The sequence below is a fragment of the Galeopterus variegatus genome, unplaced genomic scaffold (assembly GCF_000696425.1).
Source record: "Galeopterus variegatus unplaced genomic scaffold, G_variegatus-3.0.2 Scaffold5740, whole genome shotgun sequence".
NCBI lineage: Eukaryota > Metazoa > Chordata > Mammalia > Dermoptera > Cynocephalidae > Galeopterus > Galeopterus variegatus.
In genome coordinates this window covers 129534-143434 of record NW_007731851.1, presented here as the reverse complement: position 1 = coordinate 143434, position 13901 = coordinate 129534, and the positions used below count along the sequence as shown (strand labels likewise).

General features: G+C 41.3%; 1 pseudogene; it reads left to right on the top strand.

Moving 5' to 3' along the window:
- The first annotated feature begins 1110 nt into the window (after positions 1-1110).
- The window catches only part of LOC103605328, an 81291-nt pseudogene continuing 68500 nt past the window's right edge, over positions 1111-13901 (top strand).

Sequence of the window (13901 nt, the reverse complement as noted above, 5' to 3'; positions counted from 1 at the left end):
AGCTAAGTGGCTAGTCCAGCAGACAGTTGGATACTCAAATCTCAGATTCAGGGAAGAGACCAGAGTAGAAGGTGCAGATTCTGACATCAAAAGCCTGTAGGGGACAGTTATATGCAAGAATTCTTGTAGAACGAGAATAGGAGTGTGGGCTGAAACACTGTGGAACATCAGTGTGTAAAAAGGTGGTTGATGGGAGGACACTCAGAATGAATAGTCAGAGAGGCCCAGAGAGGCAGTAGTGTTGTGGATTCAAAGGAGCAGAAGGTTTCCAAAGCATGGACTATCAGCAGATTCACTGTAGAGTCGTCCAGTAAAATAAGGACTGAAATCTGCCATTGGCTTGGCATCACAGAGTTCATTCGTTACCTTGGTGAGACCAGACTTCAAGGTGAGTTGATGGAAAGAGGGGAGGTGACAGTAGAGCTGTAGAGAGCTCTTTCACCCAGCTTGTCTGAGAGGGAAAGGTATGAGAAATCTCCAGAAGGAGCCAGTGGCTATGGTTCTGGTGCCCTCAGGAGGCTTTCACCATTAGAAACTGCTTGTTAAACAGTTAACTGGCAAGAAATAGGTCATGTTTATGTTGATTGCACATGTTTGTAGTATTGCAAGTTGAGGTTTTATTTACGCTAATCAGGGGCAAAAAATGTAATGTGCCGCATATATACATTAATTTATTTTAACGTGTGGGCCTGTTCACCCCATTAGTGAATGTTTAAATGTTTAAACATTAATCTTATGAGAGCAATGTTTTACATTTCTTTAGTTTTCTTTCTAGCATTCTCTCAAAAGGCCTTTTACCCTCCTATCAGAGTTAGGAGTTCTACAGCCCCAATCTTGTTGCCTTCTGAATGCCGTCCTGCAGATTCATCTGCTCTCAGGATCACTTCGGAGCTCCTTAGTGAGGTGCTCCAGGCCCTTGCTGTTCTGGGCCAGCATCCTCTCTAGGTCAGTTCTGACTTTCTGCAGACCTCGCACTCTGACTTCCGGAAGGAAGATCCAGCTGCTTCCTGACACCCTGTGATCTAGTCCTCTGTGCCCTCGCTAGTGATCACCCTCTCCCTCGGTGCCATTCTCTTTAGGCAGTCAGGCACATCCTTCCTCTCTCTTTAGGAGCCTGCTCAAGAGTCATTGCTCATGGGCCTCCCCAGGTGGGGCCGGCTGCTCCTGTCCCTCCACGGCGAGCTTCTTTCTGCCCCCAACTGTTGAAGACAGAGCATGCTGTGTTGTGTCTGTGCACTTTTTCGCCATTCCCCTCGGAGATTCTGGACTCCTGTGTGGCAAGGGACATCTTTTTATACCTGGCTCCATGCGCGGCACCTCATTCTCATGCTGGGGCTACTATCCTGGCGACACTCATCTTGTCCTCTGCTTCTTTCCAGGGAAGCAGTTTAAGTGCACGGTGTGTGACTACACAGCGGCCCAGAAGCCACAGCTGCTGCGGCACATGGAGCAGCATGTCTCCTTCAAGGTAAGAGGACTTGGGAAGTGGAAGCAGATGTTCAGGCTGAAAATGCATTGCTTTTTAAAATGAAGATGGAGAGCAACTTTTTGTTACCTTTTAGTATTTCCATCACTTTCAGGCCCCCCTTAACTGTTACACGTGAAGTCTGAGGCATAGTTCAGTTTATCTGGAACTCTCTTTTTCCAGAAGTATAGCATTTTCTGTACTTTAGAAACCAAGTCAAGCAACAGTGTGTAAGAGGATGCAGACAGAGGGAAAGGCATGCCCTTACCATAACAGAACTGGAGTGATTTAGAGGAAAGAGTGCAGGCCTTAGGGACACGTATTTGTGCTTTCAGGTTCTGGATTACCTCAGGTGAATCACCTGACAAGCCAGGTGTGGTGAAACCCACCTACCAGGCTGTTGTACGAGCTGGAGATAGAGCTGAGCTGGAGATAGAGCTCAGAAGTGCCCACCTCAGTACCTGGTGGGTAGTGGGGCTTGGTAGATGGTGGCTGTCTGTATTCTTTAAAACCTGTAATTGGTGTTTCTTTAACGTAGGTGGGAATATTCACTTAGCCACTGCTTATGGCGCAATTATTGACAGCAAGAACTGTGGTCCAGTTATTTGTTTAATGAAAAATTCTGCCCAGCACTTGGAGCAGCTTGACACTTAAAATTGCTGCTGCTGATGCTGCTGATACATACACATGAAAATGGAATCTTCAAGATTTGCAAACATGTTGCTCTAAGATATTTTTTGAAATTGCCACTAAATCCCAGAGAATCGTAGAATGCGGAAGGGACTATGGGTCAGCACACCACAGTTTGCATTTACTGAACATCTGTTATGTGTTGTCACTGTGCCAGGAACTCCATGTTCATGAACTCTGATCTCCTCCACTGTAGATATTATCACCTCTCTTTGACAAATGAAGAACCTGAACCTCAGAGAAGTCAACCGATCACCGATTAATCTTTTCCGCCATGCCCATATCCACAGATTTCAGTGGCCTTTATAATATTGACTAACCCGTGTTCACCACTTCTGAGGTGACAAGGACCTTCCCCACCGGCAAGCTTATCTTATGCTCAGAGCAGCCTGTGACAGATGAATTCTCATGGTTTCTCCTCTTGTAGTTGAAGCTACCTGGCTGAGAGGAGTTAAGGGCTGTGCTTTCAATGTCCAGGGAGGGAAGGAGCCAGAACTTGGACATCATCCTCTCACTCCTAGTCCTTCACTTTTCTCACTGCATTTCCTCAGTTACTTGTTGTGGGCAGAAAGGGAAAAATTGGAAAAACTAAGGATGTTGCCACCTGTTGCTTATGTAGATGTAGCTGCTTTTAACATCTATACGGCACATGTGTCTCTTAGGTAGACTCATATGTCACCTGGTGTCATGTAGTGTCTGAATCGGGGAGGGTCTTCAGTGTCATGCACATTTTGTACATAATTAAAATTAAGAGCTTCGTTTGCCATTTCACGGTGCATAGATGTGTTTTCTTTGGCATACTCTAGATTTTCTTCGACTACCATGCTAGAGAACTGAGAGCTAAGGCAGCTTTCACTTTATAAACGAGAAACATAGACCCAGTGAGCGTAATTATTTTCCTAGCTATTTCAGAATTGGTATTAGACTTTGTATTTATCCCTTGGTGGTGCTCAGTGTGAAACATTTTCCTTTCCTAACAAGACACAGCTGAAATAGTCTTTCTGCCCTGAAATCCTCATTGTTTTCTAAGATGTGGACTATTTGGTTTAGGTGCAGAGGAAATAGATTTGGGGATAGTTTTAGTCAGGGGATCATTCACATATGTATGTGAGGTCTTCAGAAAGTTCATGGAAAGATTCATACTATCTTTCGGTTTAATTCCTTCATGAGCTTTTTGAAGTACACTTATAGTTATTAACTTCTTCCTGACATCACACAGTTGGTGTCCAATGCTGGGCCTCAAGAGCTGCTGCACTGAGCTGGACCTCGGGTCATGGCTGGTTTCTCTTGGGCTTCCTGTGGATTTAGGTGTCCTTCCTACTGACTGGTACCATAGCTGGGAACGAGATTCAGGCCTGAGTGAGACACTAAATCCAACCTTGGTTTCTCTCTTGCTACAAGTTAGGGTACTCTTCTAATGCAGGTTAGTTTAGGTAGTGTTTCTTAAATAATTGGGACTGACAAAGCAAAGTGGAGTCATTTCATGTCAACAGTAGTAGTTATTCTTTCCCTGTTTTCTCCCCCTCCCACCCCCATAATAGTTTGCTATTGCTGCTATAACAAATTACTACCAATTTAGTGGCTTAAAACAACACAAATTTATCTTACAGTTCTGTAGTTTAGAATCCAACACAGGTCTCACTAAGACAAAGTCAAGGTGTTGGCAGGCTGTGCTTCTTTTTGAGGATCTAGGAGAAAATGTACTTCCTTGCCTTTTCTGGCTTGTAGAGGCCACTGTATTCCTTGGCTTATGGCCCCTTCTTCCTTCCTCAAAGCCAGCAGCACAGCATCTCTCTTCAGCTTTCCTTCTCTTATGCTCCTCTTCTGCCTGCTCTTCCACTTTTAAGGGCCCTTGTGATTACATTGGGCCCACTCAGATAACCCAGGATAATATCTTTATCTTAAGGTGAGTCATCTTGCCAGATGAAACCAGTTTGCTTTTCTAGATCTAAATCTATAATTTAGAATAGATAATTTATGTCACTGATACTGTAATAAGGGAAAATTTCTGTATTGCATTTTAAAATTACATTTTCATATGTTTATTTTATTTTATTAATTTTTTCATATGTTTATTTATTTATTTATTTTTTAATTTTTTATTTTTTTTGTCCTTTTTTGAGACCGGCTGCACCGCTCTCAGCCAGTGAGCGCTGTGAGCGAACCGGTCATCCCTATATAGGATCTGAACCCGCGGCGGGAGCGCTGCTGCGCTCCCAGTGCCGCACTCTCCCGAGTGCGCCACAGGCTCAGCCCTCATATGTTTATTTTAAAAAGAAAATTAACATGTGATCATTCAGTAAGATTTGGAAAATGCTTGTTGATCCCTTTCCTCATAGAATTTTGTGATGTCTTATTTTTTAGAAACGGTCGATATCATACTGTAAATGCAAATTTTTTTGATGGCAATCAGAACATCAGCTTTACCATTGAGAAAGCCGTGTTGGCTTAGATGAGTGGCCAGATGGTTTGCTGAGTTAGACAGAGAACTCTCCCAGTCAGAGGCAGGGCTCTGACTTTTATAAATGACAATTATAAATGATGCCTTTTTCATCAGCATTTCATAGGCATTTTCCCATTTGATGAAAATATATTTTTAAGCAGCTTTTAATGGCTGCTTGAGGATGAGTATCATAGTTTAATTAGCCATTCCTCTCCTAATTGGATAGTTTGGTTGTTCTGAGTTTTTGCCGCCATAAGTAACCCTTCAATGGATATCTTCATGCTAAAAGCATGTTCATGTCATTCTCAGATCTAAAGGGCTTTTAAACACTGGGTGAAGCCCATTAAACCACTAAGAATTCACAAACAGTGAAGGTGTTATAAGCACGTCTTTCAGCTGCAATTAAAATGCATTCCCTAGGGTAGAACTTACACTTTCAACTTTAAAGAGATATCAGAGAAGATACTTGGACAAGGTGAACTGCTGCTGAGCTAGGAGACTTTAAACAAAAATAGGCTTGTTTCTTTTGTCTAGCTGTTCAACTCTTTGCTTTCTTGCAAATAAAATGTCCACGCATCATTATCTAAGGCAGTGTGATCAAAAGACAGGAATCGCCTTGTGGAGTTCTCTTTTTCTATTAGGCTCACACAGACTCATAACTCTGTTGATAGAAATGTTTTCAGTGACAGGGCTAGTTGATTCAGTGGTAGCCTCCTTGCAGATGAATCGAAAGTGACTTTATTATAAATAAAGTTTTATCTTTTCATTTAAAAGGGACATTCATTTGAAGAGGACACTTCTTTTTGCTTCCCTTGTATAGGCATACCTTAGAGATATTGTGGGTTTGATTCTAGACCACTGCAATAATGCTAATATCACAATAAATTGAATTGCACAACTTTTTTGGTTTCCCAGCACATGTAAAAGTAATGTTTACACTATGCTGTAGTCTAAGTGTGCAAAAGCATTGTATCTAAAAAAACAATGTATATTCCTTAATTTAAAAATACTTTGTTGCTAAAAAATGCTAACAATCATCTGAGCCTTCAGCAAGTTGTAATCTTTTTGCTGGTGGAGGGTCTTGCCTCCATGTAGATGGCTGCTGACTGATCAGGTCGTGGTTGCTGAAGGCTGGGGTGGCTGTGGCAATTTCTTAAATAAGACAACAGTGAAGTTTGCCACAGTGATTTACGTTCCCTTTCCTGAAAGAGTTCTCTGTAGCAGACAATACTGTGTGATAGCATTTTATCCACAGTTGAACTTCTTTCAAAACTGGAGTCAATCCTCTCAAGCCCCGCTGCTGCTTTATCAAGTAAGTTTATGTAATATTCTAAATCTTTTGTTGTTATTTCAACAACATTCACAGAATCTTCACCAGGAGTAGATTCCATCTCAAGGAACCATTTTCTTTGCTCATTCATAAGAAGCAACTCCTCATCTGTTAAAGTTTTATCATGAGATTTCAGCAATTCAGTCACATCTTCAGGCTCCACTTCTAATTATAGTTCTCTCGCTTTCCACCACATCTGCAGTTCCTTTCTCTGCTGAAGTCTTGAACCCTTCAAAGTCATCAACGAGGGCTGGGATCAACTTTTTCCAAACTCCTGTTAGTGTTGATATTTTGACCTCCTCCCAAGAATCACAAATGTTCTTAATGGCATCTAGAATGGTGAATCCTTTCCAGATGGTTATCAATTTACTTTTCCCAGATCTATCAGAAGAATTACTATCTATAACAACTATAGTCTTACAAAATATACTTTTTAAAAAATAAGACTTGAAAGTTAAAATTACTTCTTGATCCATGGACTGCAGAATGGGTGTTGTATTATTAGCCGGCACGAAAACAGTGTTAATCTCCTTGTACATCTCCATCAGAACTCTTGGGTGATGAGGTACACTGTCAATGAGCAGTAATATTTGAGAGAATTCTTTTTTTCTGAGCAATAGGTCTCAATAGTGGGCCTAAAATACTCAGAAAACCATGCTGTAAACAGATGTGCTGTCATCTAGGCTTTGTTTCATTTATAGAGCACTGCCAGAGTAGATTTAGCTAGTTCTTAAGGGCCCTAGGATTTTCAGAATGGTAAATAAGCACTGGCTTTAACTGAAAGTGATCAGATGTATTAGCCCTTAACAAGAGAGTCAGCCTGTCCTTTGAAGCTTTGAAGCCAGGCATTGACTTCTCCTCTCTAGCTGTAAAAGTCCTAGATGGCATCTTCTTCCAATATAAGGCTGTTTCATCTACATTAGAAATCTGTTGTTTCATGTACAGCTGGATCTTCTGGATAACTTGCTACACCTTCTACATCAGCACTTGCTGCTTCACCTTGTACTTTTATGTTTTGGAGCTGGCTTCTTTAAGCCCCATGAACAAATCTCTGCTAGCTTCCAACTCTTCTTCTGCAGCTTCCTCATCTTTCAGACTTTATAGGATTGAAGAGATTAGGGCCTTGCTCTGGATTAGGCTTTGGCTTAAGGGAATGTTGTGGCTGGTTCACCTTTTATCCAGACAACTAAAGCTTATCTATATCAGTAATAAGGCTGTATAAATCATAATATTCTACGTCTGAGAGTTAGTTATATGTTCACCTTACTGGGAAATGGGTTATAATTACTGATTCTGAAAAAAGGTAGTTGTGCTGTTTTCCTCCTATCCTGAGAGACTTTTAGGGTGGGATGGGTTGTGCTAATGAGAGAGAGAAACAAGGAGAAGGAGAGAGGAATAGATGAATGCCAGAGGAAAGTGACGTTGGGGCTTGCATCACAAACCCATCGAAAAATGGTTCTTCAGATCTACCATTTTGGCTGATTTTGGGTCACTCTGCCTCCCTTTCTAGATTGCTTGCTAGCTTGATCGATTGGCTCATTCATTCTAGGAAACTGTGCTAGATTTCTCTTAGCATACTAGTTAGATATCAAAGCTTGAGAATAGTATTTTAAGATAGTAGTTTTCAAAATCCAAAAAAAAATTATTGATTGAACAGCTGGAAAAATTTTTATTTTCATATGATGTTGGCTTTTTATACTTGTCTATACTCGAGTAACTTTCACTTACATATAAACACAGAGTACTTTGTACTTTTTCTAGAAATAAAACTACTATTTTATAGCAGAGTAATATTCCATTGTGTAGATATACCCCAGTTTCCTTATCCACTCATCTGATGATGGACATTTGGGCTGGTTCCAACTCTTGGCTATTGTAAAGAGTGCTGCAATAAACATGGGAGTACAGGTGTATTAGTCCGTTTTGTGTTGCTTATAACAAAATACATGGAACTAGGTAATGAGAAAGAAAATTGAAGGACTTCCTTCTAAGGCTGGGAAGTCCAAAGTCCATCTGGTGGTGGCAACGGTGACCCAGGGATCTCACATTGCAAGATGTTGGAAGCAGAGAGAGTAGAGAGAGTGAGAAAGACAGACTCTCCTCTTCTTTTAAAACCCTCAGAACCATGCCCTTGACCACCATTTTTAATCCATTCACTATGGCATGGTCCTACAATCCAATCACCTATTTAAGGCTCCACCTTTCGGTTACCATAACAAGATTTCCCACCCTCTTAACAGTCACAGTGGAGGCTAAGATTCTAATACATAAACTTGGGGAACACAATTCAAGCTTCAGTGAGTTTTTGGGGGACATAATTCAATCCACTACAATAAATATTTCTTTGACATGATGATTTCCATTCCTTTGGGTATATTCCCAGCAGTGGGATAGCTGGGTCATATGGTAGATCTATCTGTAATTGTTTGAGGAACCTCCATACCATTTTCCATAAAGGCTGCACCATTTTGCAGTCCCACCAACAGTGTAGGAGAGTTCCTTTTTCTTCACAACCTTGTCAGCATTTATTATTTTCAGTCTTTTGATATTAGCTATCCTTACTGGAGTGAGATGGTATCTCAAAGTGGTTTTGGTTTGCAGTTCCCAAATGCTGAGTGAGGTTGAGCATTTTTTTATGTGTCTGTTGGCCATTCATATATCAGACTTTTCTTGTTTTTGATGACTGCTGTAGATTGAAGGTCCCCCCAAAACTCATAGAAGCTTGATCCTCATAACAGTGTCAAGAGGGTGGGAAATTAGACTGTGACAGTGCTGAAAGGTGGGGACTTTAAGAGGTGATTGGACTGTGATGACTCTGCCCTTGTGAGTGGATTAATCAATTCATGGAGTAATAGGTTAATGATTTAGTGGTTGTTGTGAGAATGGCACTCGGCTTTATAAAGAGAGCAAGTGAGCATGTTAAAGAGCTCCTGCCATTCTCACCATGTGATTCCCTGGTCTCCATGGGACTTTAGAGAGTTCCCACCCAGAAGAAGGTCCTCTCCAGATATGTCCCCTAGATTGTGGACATCCCAGCATGCAAAACTATAAGAAATAAATTTCATTTTTTTAATACATTACCCAGTTTCAGGTATTTTGTTAGAAACTCCTCTATGTAGTATTATTATTTTATGCTTTAAGCAGTCACTCACAGCTAGATAGGAAAAATAATTTCTAGTAGTCTACAGTAGTGTGAAGCATTTATAATTAGTAATTTATTGTATGTTCTCAAGTGGCTAGAAGAGAGGAGCTCAAATGCTCTCATCACAAAGATAATTTTTATGATGATGAATATGCTAATTACCCTGATTTGATCATCATACATTTTATACATATATTGAAATATCACCCTGTACCCCATAAATATATATAATCAATATGTAGCAATTAAAATGTAAAATAAAAATGTAAAAACATAAAATTGACAGAAACATATTTTTTTGTCTTAAAATTTGAAAAAATTGGGCCGGCCTGTAGCTCACTTGTGAGAGTGCGGTGCTGATAACACCAAGGCCTTGCTAATCCCTCTCCCACTCCCTCTTTCCCACCTCTAATTACCACAGTTCTTTTCTCTTTTTTTTGAAAGCTCAATGTATTATTATGATTGTTATTTCTTTCTTTCTGATTTATTTATTTGCTCCCATGTATGAATGAGGATGTGCAGTATTTCTCTTTCTGCGCCTGGCTTATTTTGAAGAATATTTTGATGGCTATGGATTTCTAGGGGGACATGACTCTAAAGATGTTTTTTCATTATTTTTTCTCCTTCATTGTTTCTAATTCTTATCATTGTTCCCCTGCATTTAATGGACGTTTTTCCTCTGGCTTGTTTTAAGACTTTTTTCCCTCTTTTTTGGTTTTCAGCATATTAATGTCATTATGTCTAGATGTGATTTTATTTGTGTTTACTTTACTTGGGTTTGCTGAGCTTTTGGATCTGTGGGTCAATATCTTTCATTCTCAGACATTATCTCTTTAAATATTCCATCTGCTTCATTTGCTCTGTTCTTTCCTTCTAGGACAATAATACCACATATATTAAACTGTTGATGATATCTCACATTATTCAGATGGTCTCTCTTGGTCTCTCTAATTCTTATTTCTTTGTGTGTTTCAGTTTGTATGATATCTATTGACCTTCAAGTTCACTTGTCCTTTCTTTAGATATGTCAAATTTGCTCTTAAGATCATCAAATAAATTATTCACTTTTGATAGTGAAAAACATTTCTAGTATTTGTATTTAGTTCTTTTTTATAGTTTGTATTTCTCTGCTAAATTTTACCATCTGTTCACACATGTTTTCTACCTTTTCTACTAGAGCCTTTAACATACTTACCATAGTTATCTTAATGTTTTTGTCTAACAGTTTCAACATGTGGGCCATCTATGCATCAGTGTCTATTGAGCTGTTTTTCTTGATTTGAGGTCACATCTTCTTGCTTCTTTGCATGGTTCATAATTTTTAATTGAACACCAGATATTATGTGTGAAAAAACAGTAGAGACTGAGGTAAATAATATTTGGCCTCGGGAAAGTAAATGTTTTTAATGTGGGGGATTGTGCAGGAAAGGGTTAACATAACAGGCCTGACTGCGGTCCTTTGAAAGGCCTGCTTACAAACTTAGCCATTGTCTGGCCTCTAGGAACTTGGACTGCAGGAGAGTTCTCAGCATCCTAACTGATAAGAGGAGCTTACTCTGTCTAAACTATTCATACTAACAATGTGATTTATGTAGAATACCTTCCTTCTTTCTGGGAGTCTGGAATTTGGGTACATGCTAGGCAGATTAGGCCTGTGTGATCAGCCCCATAAAATCCCTGAATACTTGAGCCTCCTGTGAGCTTCTCTGGTTGGCAACATTTCACATGTGTTGTCACAGCTCGTTGCTGGGGAATTAAGTGTTTTCTGTGACTCCACTGGGAGAGGTCCCTTGAAAGCTTATGCCTGGTTTCCCCTTGACTCACTCCATGTGCTTCTTTCCTTCACTGATTTTTGCTTTGTTTTCTTTTGCTGTAATAAATGAAAACCATGAGTATGACTATATGCTGAGTCCTGTGAGTTCTCTCAGTGAGTCATTGAACCTGAATGAGGTCTTGGAGACCTAACACAGAATGAGTAAATCTGACCTATAGTCAAGCTTGGTTTGGGCACTGCACAGCTTTAGAGCTGATTCTCCACTGTCTTCAGATGTTCTGAGAACAAGATGAGGACTTTCCTTTCAGCAAGGCTGAGCATCTGAACACCAGTGAGTCTCCAGAAAGCACCTTGTGTCTTTTAGTTCAGTCCTGGCTTTCTGAATCATACAGGTTCTCTATCCACTTTACCAGTAGCCAGCTTGTTGGGTTGCTGGGTTGCTGAGGAGTTCGTTTCTCTCCAGCCCTGCCCCTGGCTTTCTGCTCCTTGGGAGTCCCTCTCCCTTTTCCTGCCCAGCCCAGCCTTTGGAGAGTCTGTGGTACACTCGGTGAAGGCCTCATGCGCTTTGTAAGGGTGGCAGTGGATTTTCTCTCCCCTCTCCTTCCCTGGCCCCTAGCCGCCTGCCCCCTTGTTCTTTATGAAGTTCTCCATTTCTCAGAGAAGAGGCTAATAGATTGCTATGCCAGGGATGAAAGCAGCCACCAGTTTCTTTTCTTCTAGGCAGAGCTTGTCCCTTTCTGGAATTAGTTCACTTAGGTTTCTTTGTGTCCTCAGCAGTCTGATGGATTTTATAAAAATGATCTGTCCTGTTGTTAGTGTGGAGCAGTGGTCCCTTGTGTTTTTCTACATCCTAACTGGAAGCAGAAATACTTCCCCCCTGTGATGCTGACAGCACCTACCACAATACCTGCACACAGTGGGTGCCCATTAAATGTTCACATCGACCTCTCCCCTACCTACTCTGGACACACAAAGAAATTTCAGCTGGAAGGAGCAAGGAGAGCAACTGAGGCAGCAGACGGCTGCTGTCACGAGTAATCTCGGTTGTTGCAAAGACACCCGAAGAGAGTACTTTGCCAGCTCTTGTGAGAGGATCTTGTCCACGCAGTATTACTCATGGCAGGGCAGACCTTGGAAATTCACAGACCCCGTGGAAGAAATAACATGGGGCAGGTTTGATGGAAGCTGTGTATCATCCTGCACAAGCCTTTCCTTTTTTGACATTAGACATCATGGCTCTATAATCAGACTGTCTTAGAATCCAGCCTTGCCACTTACTATGTTTGTGGCCTTGGGCAAGCCACCTAGACCTGTAACTTACCTATAACATCAGGATAAAAGCAGAACCTCTTGTCACAATACATATTAGTAAAGAAGTAAAGAGGGCTTAACATGTTGTTCTCGATGTCAGTTCCACAGACTCTGTCCTGGTTTCTTCCTTTATCTTCTCATTGCAAGATAGTCCTAACTGTACAGTCTTCCTGTTTATCGTGCCTTTGTTTAAGATGCGTGTTGCCTGTGGCATGTTCTTTTTGCTTATGGAGTCATATTCACCTAATTCCACTGATCTGGTGCATTCCTTTATGAAGTGTCTGACCACATAAATACATCACTTGACACAGAGAACCGTTTACCAGGCATATCTCTCATATAGGGTTCTTAATAAACAGGCTTCTCCTAAGAGAGTGTGTGTCTCTCCTCAGTGGTACTTCCCTTCCTTACGTACCTGCTGCCTGTGCTTTCAGAAGGTGTGATTCCCTGTGAGAGGGTCCCGCCTGCACTTGCCCGCGTCACTCTCTCCTCGTCACGACTCCCACCCATTTTTTTGCATTACATGGATACATGTCGCAGGGCCCCAGTGCTGGAGGGACTCTGCACTTCTGCTCATCTTCTGTGAGGCTCCAAGTGTACCAAGAGGTTCCTGACTTCTGGAAAGCAAGTCAAAAATTTGGTGTGTGAATGTGCAAGTCTACCAAAAAAAAAAAAAAAATTCAGTCTGAAATCAGCAGTCTTTGAAATCTGTGTATTTTGGAAATCCTTCAGTGCAACTTAATGCTGACCCTTCCTTCTTACGTTAGACTCCTTCATTCCTGAAACAGAGTGACCCTCTAAGCTGCTGGACAAATAGCTCTGGTCATTCTCTGGCCCGGCTCTTAGAAGGTGAGGGCTGGCCTTCTCTCCTGTGGCCATATACATGTTAGGTGTAGATGGGTGTGTTCTCTCAAAGGGGAAACCATCCAAACCGTCATCTTGAAAAGGCATTATTACGTTTATGTTTGATATGTGTCTAAACATAACGAGATCCTCAAAAAATTTGTACCACGAAGCCTGAGGAAACCTATTGCCTAATTGTCAATTTAAAATTTGCATAACTAAGGTGTTTTCACAAAGCTAATGAGTGGTAAGGGAGATTTCAACTGTTGATTTCATTATCATTGATGAACTTTTCCTGAGTATTCCCTGTGGAGTAAGTGATACCACAATTTAGCATTCAAAATTTTAAGACATAACATAAATACAAATAAAGTACTAAATTTTCATTTGATTTTTTGATACAAAGCATATGAAATGTTTACTCATTTGTTCAGCACACTGTTTCTGAGTGCTAGGCCCTTCTGTGTCAGGCACTGCCAGGAGCAGGGGATTTGGGGGTAAAGCCAGGCTTCTGTCTGCCAGGCGTACAGGTCTGGGGAGAGCCAAATGTGCATCAAAAGTAACAGCAAGAATGTTCCGTGCTACAAGAAAGTTTGCACAAAGTGCTTTGGGAACCAAGAAGACCGGCAAAATAATTATTCCATCTCTGTTTTATTTTTTTTTTTTTGTCTTTTTCCATGTCCGGCAACGGATTGCAACCCTCAGTGTCACCCCCGTACCGGACCGGGACCGGCAACGGGATCGCAGCCCTCGGTGTTGCCCCCATGCCTCGCTCAGCCAGTGAGCGGGAACCGGTCTGTATGCGGGATCCGAACCCTCGACGGGAGCGCAGCCACGCTTCCCAAGCGGCGCACTAGCGCAGTGCGCCACCAGGCCGGCCCAGTTTTTTTTTTTTTTTTTTTT